At 38.0% G+C, this 22,654-nt stretch overlaps 1 pseudogene; it reads left to right on the plus strand.

Moving 5' to 3' along the window:
• Window positions 1–337: 337 nt before the first annotated feature.
• LOC101057887 (elongation factor 1-alpha 1-like) overlaps window positions 338–22,654 on the plus strand; it is a 29,328-nt pseudogene continuing 7,011 nt past the window's right edge.

The following is a 22,654-nucleotide window of genomic DNA, read 5'->3' on the forward strand; positions in this document are numbered from 1 at the left end:
TATTTTGTTTCTAAAAGTATAATATCATAAATGTTGACAACTTTGCTAGGTCACCATTTAGAGAGGGAAAATACAGTGAAAGATGTTCTACTGCTTTTGGACTCCAAAACAGCTTAAGTTTGTATTAATTCCATCAAAGTATTCATCAGCGCTATGTACCAGAATCTGACAACTTGCTTTTGAATTCCAACTCTAATATGGGAAAGATATCAAAAGAGAGATCTTAACCTTTCCCAGTCTCTTTTACGTCATTCATACATAATACTTAGCTCACACTATTGTGAGGATGAAATTCAAGATAATGTATTACTTTTGCTGTACGTAATAGTACTCGACCATGCTTTTGGCTGCAAGTACCAAATTCCTAACTGACAACATTTTGAACTTACATAGCAAGGAGCCTGAAGGTAGGTGGTGGCACACACAGGCTCAGTGACTCAGCACTATCAAGGTCACATCTCTGTAAGGCTCTTGGCCTTTTTCTCGTGTCTGTAAACTCGTGGTCACAAGATGGCTGCCTTATTTCCAATCATCACTTCAGTGTTCTCTAGCTAGTCTCCCCCTAGATCTCATTACCTGGAACTACATCAGATACTTAGCTTTAAGAGAAGCTAGAAAAATTAGCATTTATCGCACTTCCACAGCTTCTATAGTGAATGCGCCCAAGGGAAGGGATGGTGGGAATGGGTGTTGGAAAAAAATAACCAACAGCATCTGCCATATTTCCTCTGAAAAGCTTTGAACAGTATGTGAAGTAATGTTATTAAATTCTCTTGTAACAAAATATTTTGTTTTTACTCTACGTAGTGTACATTTATGCCTCTCCTGAAGCTGCTTACGTTATCAGCTTCCATAAGTCTCTCTGACCCAACTCTCAGCAGCAAGAAATAGCATGTGGGTTTTGTTTTTGTTTTTTTTTCCACAAAAGCTGATTAGTCTGCCTTCCATAAAACCTGGCACAGGCAAAAAAAAAAAAAAAAAAAAAAATAGAGGAGGTGCATCCCACAATTACCTTAAGGAAGATAAAAACAAACATATCCAATTATTGTATTAAAAGCAATTTCTTAAACTGGCTAGCCATATGTAGAAAGCTGAAACTGGATCCCTTTCTTACACCTTATACAAAAATTAATTCAAGATGGATTAAAGATTGAAATGTTAGACCTAAAACCATAAAAACCCTAGAAGAAAACCTAGGCAATACCATTCAGGACATAGGCATGGGCAAGGACTTCATGTCTAAAACACCAAAAGCAATGGCAACAAAAGCCAAAATTGACAAATGGGATCTAATTAAACTAAAGAGCTTCTGCACAGCAAAAGAAACTACCATCAGAGTGAACAGGCAACCTACAGAATGGGAGAAAATTTTTACAATCTACCCATCTGACAAAGGGCTAATATTCAGAATCTACAATGAACTCAAACAAATTTACAAGAAAAAACCCCATCAAAAATTGGGGTTTTTTGATATAAACAGGATATAAACAGACACTTCTCAAAAGAAGACATTTATCCAGCCAAAAGACACATGAAAAAATGCTCACCATCACTGGCCATCAGAGAAATGCAAATCAAAACCACAATGAGATACCATCTCACACCAGTTAGAATGGCAATCATTAAAAAGTCAGGAAACAACAGGTGCTGGAGAGGACGTGGAGAAATTGGAACACTTTTACACTGTTGGTGGGACTGTAAACAGTTCAACCATTGTGGGAGACAGTGTGGTGATTCCTCAGGGATCTAGAACTAGAAATACCATTTGACCCAGCCATCCCATTACTGGGTATATACCCAAAGGATTATAAATCATGCTGCTATAAAGACACATGTACATGTATGTTTATTGCGGCACTATTCACAATAGCAAAGACTTGGAACCAACCCAAATGTCCAACAATGATAGACTGGATTAAGAAAATGTGGCACATATACACCATGGAATACTATGCAGCCATAAAAAATGATGAGTTCATGTCCTTTGTAGGGACATGGATGAAGCTGGAAACCATCATTCTCAGCAAACTACCGCAAGGACGAAAAACCAGACACCGCATGTTCTCACTCATAGGTGGGAATTGAACAATGAGAACACATGGACACAGGAAGGGGAACATCACACACTGGGGCCTGTTGTGGGGTGGGGGGAGGGGGGAGGGATAGCATTAGGAGATATACCTAATGTTAAATGACGAGTTAATGGGTGCAGCACACCAACATGGCACATGTATACATATGTAATAAACCTGCACGTTGTGCACATGTACCCTAAAACTTAAAGTATAATAAAAAATAAAAATAAATAAATAAATGAAAGCAATTTCTTAAAATTTTAATTTGGTAATAATGTTGTTAATAAATAATTTACATATGGTATTTTCTTTAAATAACTATTCTGTAATTAGTTGAATGTAGCAAGATGTCATGCCTAAGTCTGCAAAACCTGATTCCCTACCTTGCGTGTTGCTTCTCCTGGGTCACACATGCTTACTTAATCTTTATTGCCATCTTCTGGAGGATTTGTTTTTATATGCAAATTGGTAATACCAGGCCAATACAACTCTTCTCTTAGAGGGATCCGGAGCCACAGGCCCTTTCAGTGTCTCAAAGCACTGAAAATAATAGATCAAATGTCATAACCACACAGGCTGTGGAGGCAGTGCACCTCAGAGAGCATCTCAGAAGTAACAGGAAAGCCAAATGTCCAGAAAAACAGCTCCCTATTTCCAAGCAGAGGCTTGTATTTTCACAGTTAACGTTCCTCTTTATGGAAGCCTTCATGATACAAGGCTTTGACCCACGCCAAACTGCAGGCACCACTGGAAATAGTAATATTTGAAACTAATTCAATCAATTCTATTTGAGCATAAATGATTTTGGAATGCTTTCCTATTATAATGAATGAGGTGCAGAGGTGAAGAACACAATACATGAGTAACATGAATGTCACATCTCTGAGCATCACCCATTACTGCCCTGCTGCCCAAAAGGTATACTTAAGAGGACCACAATTTGGGGCTGGAAATACCTAGGCAAGGTGAAACCGAACTGTGAATTCAAAGGGAATGACTAATATGGCAGCCAAGGAAGTATGGCAACCATGCTTTGTAAGCAGTTCACATGCAGGAATCCGATCGCAATCCATGGGGCATCCCATAAGACAAGCTGAACATTGCTAGGAAATCCACCGATGGCAATGGTCAACTTTTAGGTGAAAAGGCTAACAGCTAACACCAGAGAGGACTATCTGCAGAGGATAGCACTCCAGCCACCTAGCCAGGGCTTAAGAGTAGGCTGTAGCCTCTGAGTCCCAGGCTATTTTTGCAAGCTTATTCTGACAGAGAACAGACCTATGACAGTGCATCTTAACTTCCTTACATCTTGCTACAAAAAGAAAATCAGGGTATTTTTATCCTGAGAAGAAATGGATGAAGCTACTCACAGCAAAGGCTCTGACCACGCACCACATCTGTAACCCTCTACCTCCACATGACAGATAGGAAGCTTCAGTCTGCAGAAAGTCTGAAGCTTGGTTCTCTAAATGTGGCCTAAAGACAGAGCCAGAGGGAAGGAAGTAAGAGGATCCTAAGGTTCAGACTCAGGGTTAGTGAGGGATCCAGCGTAACTGAGCTCTGCTTAGAAGGCAGATGGCTCTGATCGTGCAAAGAAAAGACTTGAAGAGGACACTGAAATGAGCAGAGCAGGGAGAAAGAAGAGGGAGCAAACAGGCTTGGGAAGTCAGAAAATTAAGCTCGCATAATTTTACCTAGGCTCAACAGTTGCAGTGTTCCCTTTAAAAAGAAAACATAATCATATTTTTCAAGCATTCATTCATGCAACAAATATCATTGAATCTGTACCACATGATTAATATAGTTTCAGCACTACAAATATACCCATGGGCAAAACAAACACGATCAGGTCTCTAACCTACAAGCTTGAGTCTACTGAGGAAGCTTGATATTAAGTAGTAAGTTCAGATTTTTTTCTCACACATTATGGTAAGTACTATATGGGAAAAGAACTGCATACTTACTCTGAGAGAGAACAATAAAACCAAGAAACTAAGTTCTTTAGATAAAGAGATTAAAAGATGACCTTTTTGAGGAAGGTATATTAAGGTATTCTAAGAAGACGCAGTAAGAAAACATTAGCAATTATTTTAAAATACTTTAAATATAAACAAAGTTTATTATTTATATATTATATATACATACAATATTATATATTGTTATGTGTGTAGAAATACATGGTAATATATACAGATGCAGGATTATTGTACAACAGCTAATGACAGACAACTAAAGCCTAGTTAAAAAAAACTGCTTATACTATGAAATATGAAACACCATTACTGGACTCTTACTTTTCTTCTTATATAGAATAACAGTTAATATTTCATAAAAATATTTAAAGACTCAAGAGAAACAGAGGGAAAAGAAGTTGCCAGATTTTACTTCTAAATGTATATACTTTTATACCTATGTGTTTCTACAAAAGAAATACTTAATCTTGGTTAATCTTTATGCAATCTTAATATATAACAGCTGAAATCTGACCAAATAAACTTAGATAGGCTTCATGTTCAAGGGCAGAGTTTTCAAGCTGATAAAAACATTCTGCACACTAGTGGATGCACCTAGCTCTGAGAAGAATGTCAGTGTAATTGCAAATATTTATAGAATAAGCAGAGAAATTCATTCTGCTATAATATACAGCCTAATTTAAAATGTAGTCAATTCCTAAAAGAGGGTAAAAATTCCAAACTTTGAAATGATGCAACAGGAGGCTAGTGGGCTAATTTTGCTTTTGTATACAAAAGTTTGTGAGCATCTAGAAGGAAATATAAAGGGGTGCTCTAAGTTGCTAGTTATGTATCATGTACAATTTGTGAAAATCCACTCAGTGTACATGAATGATTTGCATAAGCTTTTCTGTTTGTATATTATATGTCAATTAAAAGTGGCTCATTTGTTGTTTTTGTTTTGTTTTTAGTTTGAGGGGGAAAAATACCAAGTTCAGGGAAACTTTATCTGGGACACTAGAACAAACTCCTAAAAGGAAAGCTTAGAGTAACTTTCACAAAATTGGAAACTAGTTGGTAAGACAGTTCCAAGTATATTACTTATTTTAAATAAATTTACAAGGGGGGATATACAAGAGGTGCACAAAAGCAAATAAAGTCAGAAATCATTGTATTTACCTAAAAGAAAATTTCACTGTAACTGCAGCCTTTAAAAATCAGTGTCATCCTTTAATCTGTATTCTAATCATATTATAGCTTTATCTCACATATGGTCTTCATTTGCAACACCTGGAAAGTTTTATATTTGTGCTTTTGCAATTTCAATCACTGATGCCTACGGCAACTATTCATAAAACTGTAAACACTGCACTTGCCTCTTTCAGTTATAAATAAAGAAGAAAAGTAATTGGATGCTTATGTCAGAGGATTCTTGGGGTGTTTCTTTTGCAGCAGGAAAAGCTCTGTAACCGGTGGTGTCTTTGCCCGAGTTTTGCTTGAGCCTGCTGGGCTCATTCTGCCCACTCTGCCCGGCAGCCTGTGCTCACATCATGCTACCAGCCTGGATCCCATGCCTGCTAAAGGTGAGCCACATGCAGAGTGGTGAGGGGTGTGTGGGTGAGCAAACGTGGGGTCTGGCCACTGTGCACAGCCAGGCACACTGGCTGCCAAGAGACACGAAGCTGTAGGCGCCAACACAGGTGTCGGCTCCCTGTGAAGCTGCGGCTGGACCAAGCATACTGCAAGCAGCTCCCACTGCTGGCAATGGGGAACGTGGTGGCGCCCAGAAGCTTGGAGACTATAGGAACCGCAGAGTCCCAAAGAGGGTGTCACAGCCCTGGCTCGGGGAGCTCCTAGATCCGAGCTCCCTGAAGGGCCACAGCTCCTCTCCTTCTTTCTTCTCTCCTTCTTGTCACCGCAAGGCGGTGGGCAAGGGGCCTGTTTCAGCCCTGTTTGTGTTACAGCTCTTTTAGTCCCACCATCCCACGGATCCCAACTTCTTCTCCCATGCCCAGGAAGAATGAGGTATGCAGACAACTGGAGGGTGAATAAGGTGAGGAGGTGGTTTACTGAGTGACAGTACAGCTCTCAGGAGACCTAAAGCGGGTAGCTCTTATCCACAGGCAGGTAGTCCCAAAATCCGCTCAGGCCTCAGCTGAGAGGAGAACCACAGCGTGGAGCTCCTCTCTACAGGCAGTTTGTCCTGATGTCTTGCTCAGCCCTCAGCTGAGAGGAGACCCATAACGGGTAGCTCCTCTCTACAGGCAGGTCATCCTGGACATCTGCTCTACTCAAGTCTGGCTGAATCTGGGTGATTCTATGGGTTTCAGGTGGAAGGAAGGGTGTGCTGATTGGTTTATGGGTAGTCATGGGCAGGCTTGGAAAAAGCACCTTAAGTTCTCACTTCGGTGGGCAGAACTGGCAGCCCAGGCCCGAAGGTGGGGCCTCACCAGGCACCTGCCCCTTTCTGCCCAGGAGCCTGCCTGCCTCCCACCCTCAACCTATGGCCACCAGCACCCAGGCTGTTTGTGACAAGGTGCCTGCAGGTCCACACCAAGCCACCCTCAGTCCCCCCTGGCCTCCCTCTTGTGCTCATTTGCACCCAAAGTCCAGAAGGGGCCAAGGAAGCAAGAGACTGGCATGTCAGTGCTGCCCCTAGCATGCGCACACCCGGCCAAGTCATGACAGCACCAGCACTCAGACTCAACTTTGCTCTGAAATCAGAGAGGGGAGAAGCCAGGCAGCGGAAGCAGGCATTTCCAAGTTTGCAGGGGCAGGGGGCCTTCCCAGGCCCCCAAGAGCACAGGAATACAAGGTTCGCAGCCACAGCTGGGTGGCTGCAGCTGCGCCGGGGAGGGAGGGGCTCCCGCCGCTCCAACTAGGAAGGGATGGGGCTTCTGCCTGTTCCTGGCTCCTGCTGGCTCCATGGAGCGTGTAGCCCTGCATAGCCCTGGCCCCACCTCCCCAGCTGCAGACAGTGTCTTTGCAGCAGCTATTTCAGATGGGCCGCGGGTGCCAACACTTACTCCTCAAGCACAATGGAGAAAAATCTGAAGTTGCACTTACTCAATATTTATGAAACAATCTAAGTTAAATTTTAAAGTATTCATCTTTCTTGTGACCCATTTTGCTGTTCTTCTCTCTTTTTTTATGTATTTCACAGATACTTTCAGACATGAAACAACTTCTTTCAAACAACTTCTTTCATCTTCTATTCTTACTCTTTTGAATATTTTCCATTTACTAATACATTTTCAAGATCTTAATCCACTTAAAATTTTGGATTTCCATGTCACAGATAATTATTTAAGAGTAAGACTCTTCTCCATTTTATCCCCCACCACCAACTGATGCCATGAATTTTCCTGAGACACAGAAAATTGATGAATATTTTAATTAGTGGTTAATTCCCCTTTGAATGTGTAGCAGCTATGAAGTCCTAGGCAAGAACTGGTCTCAAATTTATCTCCTAAGTGATATATCATCACTCTTAGAAAACGTTTTAAGTAGTAACCTATGACATAAATTAAACAGATTACAGAAATCATTTACTCGTGAAAAAAAGAAAAGTAAAAGGCAGAGTTTGTGTACTGTGGAAAATTACAGATTTCGACATCCATTATCGCTTTCATGAATGAAGCCTTAAAGTCATTGAAGAGAAAAAAATTCCCTGAGTATTTTCTAATGTTGCTGTTTGTTCCAACAGTTGCTTCAGATCATACAATCAATCCTTCATTCACTTTGTTTGTGAAACTAGTTACTCATGGTCACTCAATTTCCTTCATATTGAATCCTAACAGAGGCATTGACCAGGACTATTGTTCTCAAAGGTTAAAATACCCCATGAATGACTACGTCATTGCCAAAGTATGTCCAGGTCATGGAAACAAACTCAACAAAATGGCCAAAGACTCCTGGAGGAGGGACAGAAGACCTGAATTTTGATCTGGTCTTTCTAACTAACTAAATGAGAAAAACTCAGCCAACTGTCCTATCTTGAGCCTCTGCCCTAAATATAATTTTATAAATAAAAAAGCACTGTCTAATGCAGGTTTTTCTTAGATGTGTTTCAAAGCACTAAACTGTTTCATTAAAATTTTGAGCAATTCTGAGATATACATCCCCTTCTTGGAGGTTCACAAGGAACATTATTAACATAGTAAAGTTTCTGAGAATTCCTGCAGTTCTGCTTAACTTTGTTCAACCCACACAAAATGTTTTACACGTTTTTGTAACCTAACACCCCTTACCATCTGTGGAGCCTTCATTGAGAGTGCTGTACTGGTGATTTTCAAACTATGCTCTGTGGAATCCTTCTAGGGATTGCCAGAAAATGTGGTAAGAAGTGGAGAGCAGGAAGGTGGACAGGAAGCAGTCAGCAGGCAGGACTTTGGGACCCCAAACCCCAATTCGACCTTTTTACTCTGAGTACTCAAAATATAATATTCTTTCGATATAATAGATCCTTTAATCTTTAACAGATTTTTAATATATTTAATGAAATCTTTTAATCTATTTACTTTGAGGCCTCAAAATATAATATTCTAAAATTCTCTGACTTAGAAATGATTTATTTCTAGTATGAATTATCGTGCTGAGATTTTTATGAGATTTCACAGAAAAGCTCCACAGTGTTTCCAAGATAGTGTGTATTAGTCAGAGTTCTCTGGAGGGACAGAACGAATAAGATATATGTATAAATGAAAGCGCACGATCGGTTCTTGCAGTAGGTTGAATTATTGCTCATGATTATTCATTCCTGCCCAAACCTTGCTGTGCTTTCCTGGAGGCAGAATTTACTTCCTTGCCCCATTGATTGGGGCTTGGCCTTGTGACCCACTTTGGACAGTGGAATGTGAGTGTCTTACGTGCTTTTGTTGACCTCTCTTCATGATGAGACAAGCATGCCCCAGCTAGTGGGTATTCATCATCCAAGGCCCAGGAATTAGACGACATGTGAAGCCCAGTGAGACCAGCAAAAGTACAGTCAACCCACAGCCTTCTGGTAACATGAGCAAGAAATTAACGTTTATTGTTTATTGTAATAAACATAGAAAAGTAATAAAATTGTAATGTTTATTGTTAGCCTCTGAAATTTAGGGGTTGTTTGTTGACAGCAGAAGCTGATGGCTACAATTCTAAATCAAGGGTCTGCAATATTACCCTTGAATAACTTTAAACTAGAAAATAAGATCCAAGAAAGAAGATGCTGAATTTATTAAGTTTTGTGATTAACTTATATAACTATGTTTAACATTCAATAATATTATCTTTTCTCTCTCTATGCCCAGATACCGTTTTTCTCCTTCCAAGGATAAATGTTTTACTTTCCCATGATTCACAGAACAATTAGAGGTTAACAACAACGCCAATAAAATTCATTATACATAGTTTTCTACCAAGAGAATCAAAGCCGACACTACTTTGGGGTTGAGATTTAATAAGAAAAATTTTAATGTGTATTGTCTATGCCAATGATTGTTTATAGATCACTTAATCAGGTCAAAATTAAAACTCAGTTATGCTTAATCAAGTTGTAAATCAAACAAGAGCCTTCCTACCAATACACATAAAAAGAAGGCCAGAAAAAAAAGCTATATTTATTTCATCCTAAAAATTAAATTGAAACCACATCCGCTAAACCAGGTACACAAGGAATGAGTAAACTTTTGCTTTACTCAAGTTCTTTAGATTTACAGGACAGTTAGACAAAAACAGTGTCCCATAATGTATGGATTGACCATGGAATGATTCCACTTAATAGAAAGTACAATCAGAAAAACACTTAAGAGAAAAGTCTACCAGTAAGGTATCCAGCTACTAGGAAATCAATAAGGAAAGGCTTATGAAAGTAATCTGTTCTTACTGAGTTACCCATGCCCACAAAAGAGCCATAAAACCAGGAGCAAAATTATATAAAAACAGTAAGAGACAAAACAGTAGAAGGTAAAAATTTTCTAAGAACTGAATACTGATAATGAGTGTGAGGCTTACAGTTTGTGATTCCTTTGAAAAATCATGAAAAAGGAATTTGTGATCCACATGGGAGAAATTTTTCTTACATAATTAAAAATAACATTAACTGCCATTTATTAAGCACAGCAAATGGTTAAATGTAATCATGTTAAGTAGGGCACAGCTATCTGGCACAGTACACGGCATGCGCTTTGTATAGAAGAAGACAAGAAAACTCTAAAAGTTCAAGTCACATGTTCTCACAGCTATTAACAAGTGGATTTTTAAAAAATCAACAAAATTGACAAGCCCTTAGCCAGATTAAGATTAAGAAGAGAGACAGAAAGAAAGAGACAGAGAGAGAGAGAGAGACAGAGAGAGAGAGAAGACTCTACTAAAATCAGAAATGAAAGAAGGGATAGTAAAAGCAATATCACAGAAACAGAAAGGATTATAAGAGAATAGCATAAACAAATTAATACCAACAAACTGGATAACTTAGAAGACATGGATAAGTTCCTAGAAATACACACCCTATCATGACTGAAGCATAAAGAAATAGAAAACCTGAACAGACATATAAGTAGTAAGGAGGCTGGATGAATAATCAAAAACTTCCTAATAAAGAAAAGCTCAAGATCCCATGGCTGCACCAGAGAATTCTACCAAACATTTAAAGAATAATTAGCAATAATCCATTTCAAACTCTTCCAAAAAAAAAAGTAAAGAAGGGATATGCCCAAACTCATTCTATGAGGCTACTATTACACTGATACAAAAGCCAGAAAAACACACTACAAGAACAGAAAACTGTAAACCAATATTTCTGTTGCATATTAATGCAAAAATGCTCAACAAAATACAGTCAGCTTTCCTTATCCATGGATTCCACACCTACGGATTCAACAAACCATGGGTTGAAAATATTCAGAAAAGAAATATTCCACAGATTTCCAAAAGAACTAAACTTGTATTTGCCACATGCTGGGTACTACATTGAATTCACACAAATGAAATGATGTTCAGGCATTGAATTAGGTATTGTAAATAATATAGAGATGATTTAAAGTATATGGGAGGATATGCATAGATCATATGCAAACACTATACAGCGTTTTATTTAAGGCATTTGAGTATCTGCAAATTTTTGGTGTCTACAGAATTTCTGGAACCAGTCTCCCATATATACCAAGGGACTACTGTGCTAGCAAATTAAAATCAACAGAACATTAAAAGGATTATATGACACAACTAAGTGGAATGTATTCCCAGATTTCAACATACAAAAATCAATCAATGTAATATACCGCATGAATCAAGGATGCAAAGCACATTATCATCTCAAGTGATGCAGAGAAAGCATGTCACATAATTCAACACCAATTCATGATTTAAAAAAAACAAAACTCTCAACAAACCAAGAACAAAAGGAAACTACCTCAAAATAACAAAGACGATAAATGAAAAGCCCACAGCTAACATCCTAATTAGTGAAGAAAAACCCAAATATTTTTCTCTAAGATCCTGAACAAGACGAGGTGGACTGCTCTCATCATTTTTATGCAACATAGCATTGGAATTCCTGTCCAGAGCAATTAGGCAAGAAAACGAAATAAAAGACATCCAAATTAGAAATGAAGAAGTGGAAGTATCTCCTTTCTCAGATGAGATGATCTTATATGTAGAAAACTCTAAAGATTATATTAATAAAAACTGTTGGAACTAATAAAAGAATTCAGCAAAGTTACAGGATATCAAATCAACAGGTAAACTACATGCTAACAATAAACAATTCAAAAAGAAAACTAAGAAAACAATTCCATTTACAATCATGCCAAAAGAATGAAATACTTAAGAATAAAATAAGGAGGTGAAAGACTTCTACTCTGGAAATTACAAAACATTGATTTAAAAAATTAAAGACACATACAAATGGAAAGACATTTGGAGTGTCTTTCCATTGTTCATAGTTTATGACATGTTCATGGTTTGGAGGACGTAATATTGTGAAGATGTCAGTACTACCCAAAGAGATCTACAGACTCAATGCAACCCCATCAAAACCCAAAGGTATTTTTAAAGAAATAGAAAAAAAATTCTAAAATTCAGAAGAAACTACTAAAGACATTGAATGTCCAAATCCATCTTGAGAAAGAACAAAGTTGGAAGTCTCACACTTCTTAATTTCAAACATATTTATAAGCTGCAGTACACACAAAGCAGTGTGGCACTGGCATAAAGACAGAACTATAGAACAACAGAATAGAAATTCCAGAAATGAACCATTGCATATATAGTCAGATGATTTTTGACAAAGGTGACAAGACCACTCAATAGGGAAAAAATAGTCTATTCAACAAATGGTGATGGGAAAAGTAGATATAAACATACCAAAAAAATAAAGTTAGACCCTTACATTATACCATATACAAAAATTAGCTCAAAATGAATTAAAGACCCAAAAGTAAGACCTAAAACTATAAAACTACTAGAAAAGAACACAGGAGAAAAGCTTCATGAGGTTGGATTTGGCAATGATTTCTTGGATATGATGCCAAAAGCACAGGCAGCAAAAGTAAAAATAGACAAATGGGAGTACAATTTCTGTGCATCAAAGGGCACAGTCAACATAGTGAAAAGACAACATAGGAATAGAAGAAAGTATCTGCAAATCATGTATCTGATAAGGAGTTATTATTATCCAGGAAGGATAAAGACAACAAAATAACTCAGCAACACCACCAACAACAAAAAACAAATAACTTGATTTTAAAACGAACAAAGAACTTGAATACACATTTCTCCAAAGATGATATACAGATGGGCAACAAGCATATGAAAAGATGTTTGATATCACTAATCATTAGAGGAATGCACATCAAAACCACTATGAGATATCAACTCACTCCCATTAGAATGGTTACAATAAAAAAGTAACAAAATAACAAGTGTTGGCTAGGATGTAGAGAAACTGGAACCCTTATGTACTGTGTACAGGAATGTAAAATGGTGCAGTCACTGTATGAAACTATAGCAGTTCCTTAAAAAATTAAAAATTGAATTATTATATGACCTAGCAATTCTACTTCTGGGTATACATCCAAAAGAATTGAAAGCAGAATTTCATAGAAATATTCACATACTGGTGGTCAGAGCAGAATTATTCACAATAGCCAAGAGATGAAAGCAACTCAAATGTCCATCTATGGATAAAAGGTTAGATACAGAAAATGTGGTATATATGGATAATGGGATATTATTTAACCTTAAAAAGGAGAAAAATTCTGTCACAATGCTGCAACATGCATGAACCTTGAGGACATTATCCTAAGTGAAATAAGCCAGTCCCAAAAAGAAATGCTATCTGAATTCACTCACATGAAGAATCTAAGTTAGTCAAATTCATAGACACAGAAACTAGAAGGGTGTTTGCCAAGAGTTTGGAGAGAAGGGGGAAAAAAGAGGAGCTCTTTTTTAATGAAGATAGAGTTTCAGTTTTGCAAGACGGAAAAATTCTGGAGATCCAGTACAATATGCAGTTGCTTAATATAACTGATCAGAATGCTTAAAAACGGTAAAGATACTACATTTTATGTTATGTCTTTTCTTTTTTTTACATGGAGAGAGAATTCAAATACAATATTGATAGATGTTTTCCTGCAACATACACTGAAAGGAGAATGAAAGGAACAACAAGCAGTCCAGGTGGAATAAAAGAAGTGGGCAGATGCATCGCAAAGAAGCTAAAAACCTTGAAAAAAGATTAGATGAATGGCTAACTAGAATAAACAGTGTAGAGAAGACCATAAATGACCTGATGAAGCTGAAAACCATGGCACGAGAACTATGTGATGTATGCACAAGCTTCAGTAGCCGATTTGATCAAGTGGAAGACTGAAGAACAAATCAATGAAATGAAGCGAGAAGAGAAGTTTAGAGAAAAAAGAGTAAAAAGAAACGAACAAAGCCTCCAAGAAATATGGGACTATGTGAAAAGACCAAATCTACATCTGATTAGTGTACCTGTAAGTGACAGGGAGAATGCAACCAAGTTGGAAAACACACTTCAGGATATTATCCAGGAGAACTTCCCCAGGCTAACATTCAAATTCGGGAAATACAGAGAATGCCACAAAGATACTCCTCGAGAAGAACAACTCCAAGACACATAATTGTCAGATTCACCAAAGTTGAAATGAAGGAAAAAATGTTAAGGGCAGCCAGAGACAAAGGTCGAGTTACCCACAAAGGGAAGCCTATCACACTAACAGCGGATCTCTCGGCAGAAACTCTACAAGCCAGAAGAGAGTGGGGGCCAATATTCAACATTCTTAAACAAAAGAATTTTCAACCCAGAATTTCATATCCAGCCAAACTATGCTTCATAAGCGAAGGAGAAATAAAATCCTTTACAGACAAGCAAATGCTGAGAGATTTTGTCACCCCCAGGCCTGCCTTACAAGAGCTCCTGAGGGAAGCACTAAACATGGAAAGGAACAACCAGTACCAGCCACTACATAAATATGCTGAATTGTAAAGACCATCGAGGCTAGGAAGAAACTGCATCACCTAACGAGCAAAGTAACCAGCTAACATCATAACGACAGGATCAAATTCACACATAACAATATTAACCTTAAATGTAAATGGGATAAATGCTCCAATTAAAAGACACAGACTGGCAAATTGCATAAAGAGTCAAGACCCATCAGTGTGCTGTATTCAGGAGATCCATCTATGTGCAGAGACACATATAGGCTCAAAATAAACGGATGGAGGAACATCTACCAAGCAAATGGAAAACAAAAAAAGCAGGGGTTGCGATCATAGTCTCTGATAAAACAGGCTTCAAGCCGACAAAGATCAAATGAGACAAAGAAGGCCATTACATAATGGTAAAGGGATCAATTCAACAAGAAGAGCTAACTATCCTATATATATATGCACCCAATACGAGAGCACCCAGATTCATGAAGCAAGTCCTTAGAGACCTACAAAGAGACTCAGACTCCCACACAATAATAATGGGAAATTTTAACACCCCACTGTCAACATTAGACAGATCAACGAGACAGAAAGTTAACAAGCATATCCAGGAATTGAACTCAGCTCTGCATCAAGCAGACCTAATAGACATCTACAGAACTCTCCACCCCAAATCAACAGAATATACATTCTTCTCAGCACCACATTGCACTTACTTCAAAATTGACCACATAGTTGGAAGTAAAGCATTCCTCAGCAAATGTAAAAGAACAGAAATTATAACAAACTGTCTCTCAGACCACAGTGCAATCAAACTAGAACTCAGGATTAAGAAACTCACTCAAAACCACTCACCTACATGGAAACTGAACAACCTGATCCTGAATGACTACTGGGTACATAACAAAATGAAGGCAGAAATAAAGATGTTCTTTGAAACCAATGAGAACAAAGACACAACATACCAGAATCTCTGGGACACATTTAAAGCAGTGTTTAGAGGCAAATTTATAGCACTAAATGCCCACAAGAGAAAACAGGAAAGATCTAAAATTGACACCCTAACATCACAATTAAAAGAACTAGAGAAGCAAGAGCAAACACATTCAAAAGCTGGCAGAAGGCAAGAAGTAACTAAGATCAGAGCAGAACTGAAGGAAATAGAGACACAAAAAACCCTTCACAAAATCAATGAATCCAGGAGCTGGTTTTTTGAAAAGATCAACAAAATTGATAGGCCGCTAGCAAGACTAATAAAGAAGAAAAGAAAGAAAAATCAAATAGATGCAACAAAAAAATGATACAGGGGGTATCACCACCGATCCCACAGACAAACAAACTACCATCAGAGAATATTATAAACACCTCTACGCAAATAAACTAGAAAATCTAGAAGAAATGGATAAATTCCTGGACACATACACCCTCACAAGACCAAACCAGGAAGAAGTTGAATCCCTGAATAGACCAATAACAGGCTCAGAAATTGAATCCATAATTAATAGCCTATCAACCAAAAACAGTCCAGGACCAGATGGATTCACCACCGAATTCTACCAGAGGTACAAAGAGGAGCTGGTACTCCTCCTTCTGAAACTATTCCAATCAATAGAAAAAGAGGGAATCCTCCCTAACTCATTCTATGAGGCCAGCATCATCCTGATACCAAAGCCTGGAAGAGACATAACAAAAAAAAAGAGAATTTTAGATCAATATCCTTGATGAACATTCATGCAAAAATCCTCAGTAAAATACTGGCAAACCGAATCCAGCAGCACATCAAAAAGCTTATCCACCATGATCATGTTGGCATCATCCCTGGGATGCAAGGCTGGTTCAATATATGCAAATCAATAAATGTAATCCATCATATAAACAGAACCACAGACAAAAACCACATGATTATCTCAATAGATGCAGAAAAGGCCTTTGACAAAATTCAACAACCTTCATGCTAACAACTCTCAGTAAACTAGGTATGATGTGACATATCTCAAAATAATAAGAGCTATTTATGACAAACCCACAGCCAATATCATACTGAATGGGCAAAAACTGGAAACATTCCCTTTGAAAACTGGCATAAGACAGGGATGCCCTCTCTCACCACTCCTATTCAACGTAGTGTTGGAAGTTCTGGCCAGGGCAATCAGGCAAGAGAAAGAAATAAAGGGTATTCAATTAGGAAAAGAGGAAGTCCAATTGTCCCTGTTTGCAGATGACATGATTGTATATTTAGAAAACCCCATCGTCTCAGCCCAAAATCTCCTTAAGCTGATAAGCAACTTCAGCAAAGTCTCAGGATACAAAATCAATGTGCAAAAATCACAAGCATTCCTACACACCAATAACAGACAAACAGAGAGCCAAATCATGAGTGAACTCCCATTCACAATTGCTTCAAAGAGAATAAAATACCTAGGAATCCAACTTACAAGGGATGTGAAGGACCTCTTCAAGGAGAACTACAAACTGCTGCTCAACAAAATAAAAGAGGACACAAACAAATGGAAGAATATTCCATGCTCATGGATAGGAAGAATCAGTATCGTGAAAATGGCCATACTGCCCAAGGTAATTTACAGATTCAATGCCATCCCCATCAAGCTACCAATGACTTTCTTCACAGAATTCGAAAAAACTACTTTAAAGTTCATATGGAACCAAAAAAGAGCCCGCATCGCCAAGTCAATCCTAAGCCAAAAGAACAAAGCTGGAGGCGTCATGCTATCTCACTTCAAACTATACTACAAGGCTACAGTAACTGAAACAGCATGGTACTGGTACCAAAACAGAGGTATAGACTAATGGAACAGAACAGAGACCTCAGAAATAATACCACACATCTACAACCATCTGATCTTTGACAAACCTGACAAAAACAAGAAATGGGGGAAGGATTCCCTATTTAATAAATGGTGTTGGGAAAAATGGCTAGCCTTGTGTTGAAAGCTGAAACTGGATCCTTCCTTACACCTTATACAAAAATTAATTCAAGATGGATTAAAGATTGAAATGTTAGACCTAAAACCATAAAAACCCTAGAAGAAAACCTAGGCAATACCATTCAGGACATAGGCATGGGCAAGGACTTCATGTCTAAAACACCAAAAGCAATGGCAACAAAAGCCAAAATTGACAAATGGGATCTAATTAAACTAAAGAGCTTCTGCACAGCAAAAGAAACTACCATCAGAGTGAACAGACAACCTACAGAACAGGAGAAAATTTTTGCAATCTACCCATCTGACAAAGGGCTAGTATTCAGAATCTACAAAGAACTTAAACAAATTTACAAGAAAAAATCCAACAACCCCATCAAAAAGTGGGTGAAGGCTATGAACAGACACTTCTCAAAATAAGACATTTATGCAGCCAAAAGACACATGAAAAAATGCTCATCATCACTGGCCATCAGAGAAATGGAAATCAAAACCACAATGAGATACCATCTCACACCAGTCAGAATGGCGATCATTAAAAAGTCAGGAAAAAACAGATGCTGGAGAGGATGTGGAGAAATAGGAACACTTTTACACTGTTGGTGGGACTGTAAACTAGTTCAACCATTGTGGAAGACAGTGTGGTGATTCCTCAAGAATCTAGAACTGGAAATACCATTTGACCCAGCCATCCCGTTACTGGGTATATACCCAAAGGATTATAAATCATGCTGCTATAAAGACACATGCACACGTATGTTTATCGTGGCACTATTCACAATAGCAAAGACTTGGAACCAACCCAAATGTCCATCAATGATAGACTGGATTAAGAAAATGTGGCACATATACACCATGGAATACTATGCAGCCATAAAAAATGATGAGTTCATGTCCTTTGTACGGACATGGATGGAGCTGGAAACCATCATTCTGGGCAAACTATCACAAGGACAGAAAACCAAACACTGCATGTTGTCATTCATAGGTGGGACTTGAACAATGAGAACACATGGACACAGGAAGGGGAACATCACACACTGGGGCCTGTTGTTGGGTTGAGGGAGTGGGGAGGGATAGCATTAGGAGATATACCTAATGTAAATGACGAATTAATGGGTGCAGCACACCAACATGACATATGTATACATATGTAACAAACCTGCACGTTATGCACATGTACCCTAGAACTTAAAGTATAATAAAAAATAACAATAATAATAAAAAGAACTACTGCTAAGATCACACAAAAAAAGAAGTGGGCAGATGAAGGACAGCTCGATAGGTAAATTTGTTAAATGACAGTTAACAGTGATAGAAAGTGAGAGATGTTGAGTAAGTACCACTATATACAGGGGGGCCTGTAGTTCAAATGCCAGAATATGTACACTTATAAGACATTTAAATGACTCAAAAATGTGTTTCCTTCAAAGACTTAGTACTTACTTCATTATCACTGTGTTAGTTTTCCAAGGCTACCATAGCAAAATACCACAGACTGGTATTTTCTGGCAGTCCTGGGGGCTAGAAGTCCAAGATCAAGGTGTCAGCTGGTTTGTGTTCTCCTACATCCTCACTCCATGGCTTGCAGATGGACACCATCCCCCTGTGTCCTCACATGACCATCTCTTTAAACACATGCATCTCTTACGTCTCTGTGTATCCTAATTCCCTCTTTTATAAGACCGCCAGTCAAATTGGATTAGGATCCCACCATAACAGCCTGATCTAACTTTCTTTACCTCAAATTCCTTGTCTCCAAATAGTCATATTCTGAGGCATACTGGGAGTTAGGACTTCAATATATGAATTTGGGAGGGAAACAATTCAGTCCACAGCAATCGCACATTGAGTTGAGTTGACTTTCCTAGTTACTTACGCACACTATCAACCAGAGAAAATAAGAGACTATAATCCATTTATGTTTTTGCATCACCATCCGCTTATCCTTCCAACCATACTTTTTGAGGCATTTACTATAACATTCACAGTTTTACATATTATACATTTCTAGATATCCAGCCTTTTTTATTTGGTTGGCTGGTTCATTGGTGGGCTGTTTTACGTTTTATTCAATAACAGAAAAAAAAATTAAAAAGCAGGCCCTCGAAGCCAAGTGAAACTTTGGAAGAACATCTTTATAATTCTGCAAGTTTATTCCCAAGAGATTTTATAACATTGTGGGGCAAGTCTGAAAGCAAAACTTTTCCTCAAAAAGTTTTAATATTCTGGACTCCAGATTTACTCTAGACTGGGAAGTCCCTAAGTATTTTAAAATAAAATAAAGTTACAAACATTTCATAATGTTTAAAAAATATTCTAGATGAAAATGAAATTAAATTTGTCCCCTGGGGACCAGATATGTTTTCTTTTTTTCCAGGTTCATTTTAAAGTCATTTCTGTAAGATCTTCAACAGCCATACATTTTCCCTTCTGAATTTTTACCTGATTTACATTCATAAGAAAACTATGTTCTTGCATGCACTGATTAAATTTCTCAGTTGGCATCTGACATCAGTAAATATTTATAACAAACTAGCTGAATAAGCTGTATCAACTGAATACACACATATTTTATTTCTGACAAATTACAGATCAGGAGCTGTCCGTAATTCAAGGGCCTAATTGGTATGTTTAAGTGTGTATTAGTATGTGCGTTTATTTGTTGTTTTAGCTTCTTTTAATGAAAATTTACAGTATTGAGAAAAAATACAGCTCTCTATGAAGGGCTATGTATTTAATATATGTGCTTTTCAGTAATATGAGATTGGGTACATTTTTTAATCAGCAAAATGGACTAATACGGAATAATAATTTAGAACAGTATCTAAATGGAGGAGAAAACAAGATTGTTCGAATTTACATAATATTTGAGAGAACCGTCTCCCATACTAAGGACATCTTTGTTTAGACAGATTTAATGTTTCTAACTATACTTTTTAAAGTATAATCAAATTCATAAATTGTACACCGCAAATACTCTTTGTAAAGGCCCAAGTTTTTCTGCCTTTATTTATCTTGCAAATATTCATCTACACTGAATGTTCTTTTAAAAGTTACATATTACATATTTTTATTTGTAGATCAAAGTGCTGAATAAACAATTATCTCTCTGATACACCAGTGGCATCCTTTAAATATAGCTCACTACATTAAAAACCATTCTAGTTCAATGAGAATATCAGCTATCAAATTGAATATCAATAATAGTTATATTCAGATGAGGGGATCAGAATGTTAAATTTCAAATGGATTACTAGACTATCAAACTCTTCTCCATCATCCTGGAGATACTGGCACATAATACACTTCTTCTTCTCTGAAAAGTGCAGTAAATAAAGTATAGTCATGGTAGGAATTTAAAATGATACATCAAGGAAATATTGATGTTGACCCAAATGTTGCTCTCTTTTTTAAACTTTCTTGAAGACCCAGAAGAACCAATATTTTATGACTCCCAGCTTAGATTGGCCCCCCACGTCTATTAAAATAGCCTAAAATGGCAAGTAAAGGGGTAGGCAAATTGAAGATAGGTTTTATTTAATAGTCAACTTCTACCTAACATTTGGAACATTGATACCTTGTTGGCTGCTGGGATCTTCATAACGAGGTAAGTATGCGCGCACTGATACCAGGAAGTGTTCCAGCCAGTCTGAAACTATGAGACGAGCAGCTCAGGACAGCTAGAATAAGCCCTCATTCTCTGTGTAAGACTTACACAAGGCAGACATTCTTATCTCAGAATTCCTTCTCTGCCACCTGATGCACTTCTTGACTATTTTTTCTTATCATTAATTTTACGGCTTTATGAAATGTAAATTAATTTTAGTATCAGATTAGGAAAAACTGAAATGAAAATATGGAGTCACATATAGTGCATCAGAGGATCAAATAAGGATACTTTTAGGTAGTTTTTGCCATTGCTTCCATTCTTGAGTGAGGAGTTGATTGCATTCATAATTGATTTATGTGTTTCCATTTCACCATTTAAACATTACCAGGTCATCAACGATTCTGCCTTTGGTCAGAAAGCTTCTCCTGCTGTCACTCTTATCTAATCTTATAATGAAAAAAAAATGGCATGTTTTTGGATAAAAGCTGGCTTTCTGACTGCATTGGATGGTTGGCAGGAACTGGAAATAAAACAAGCTATCCAACAACCACATTACTAACAAGGCAGGCTCCTTTTACAAGATTTATTCCTAATTCTTTTGGGGTGAGAGAGCAAAATATGATAAGAACAAGGATTGCTTCTGATACTAGTTACACTCTGCTCGCCTCTCTCTAGAGCTCTGTCATTATCTCATTAATTCCCTGGGACCCAGCAATCATATTTATGTGGATGGTTCTGGCCCAGCTCCTGCTCTGCCCTCCAGACCAGCACTTCAGCCTCACACTTGACACTTCCACCTGGATATTCTGCCAAGAATGCTGGCTCCAAAGTGTGTGCACCTCTGCCCTCTCCCTGCCTCCCTTTCCCTTGCCTTCATAAATCTCCCTTCTCACTTTTCTATTTCCTATTGGCCACCATTATCTGTCACCCATCACTGAAGTCATGTATGGGTTCTTCTTCCATTGCCTCCCACCTAGATTCTCTATCAGCCTCCCTTCCAAGTGAAGCTCCTGTTTTAGTGTGTACTATTGTCAAAGTGTCCAGGCTCTCCTTGTAGCAATCAGTTCTACCTTCTGTTTTAAGATGTGTCTACCCAGAGCACAGCTGTCACAAGCTACCATTGCCCCACAGGGTGCATTTGTACAAATCAGGAAAGGCATCCCATCTTCAAGACACTTGACTTCCGTGTGTCAAGAAACTTCTCATTATATAATACACTTATAACGACTAAAATATGGTCCTACGAAACATAGATATCAACAGGGTCATCAGGTGAATGACACTGTCTAAGATTTTGCAGTGCACAATCTGCACACAACACCCCAGGCAGCCCTGTGATCCTGTCATCCCTCAACTCCATACATTAAATGACCCCTCATCACCTGTGAAAATAAATGCAGCCCCGTTAGCCTTGTGAGGAGATGCACCACACCTGGCTTCAGCCTGCATCTCTAGTACTAGCTCCTATGCCTCACCTCCTCACATACATCTGCTCCACTCTTCTGGCATACTTTCTCAGGACTCACACTTGCCTGTCATCACACCTTTAATCATCTATCTGCCTGGTACATCCTTCCACCATTTTTTTAACCTGTAAATATTTCACCCATTTTTCAAATGTCATTTCTCCTA

This window comes from Pan troglodytes, chromosome 6, assembly GCF_028858775.2.
Source record: "Pan troglodytes isolate AG18354 chromosome 6, NHGRI_mPanTro3-v2.0_pri, whole genome shotgun sequence".
Classification (NCBI taxonomy): Eukaryota; Metazoa; Chordata; class Mammalia; order Primates; family Hominidae; genus Pan; species Pan troglodytes.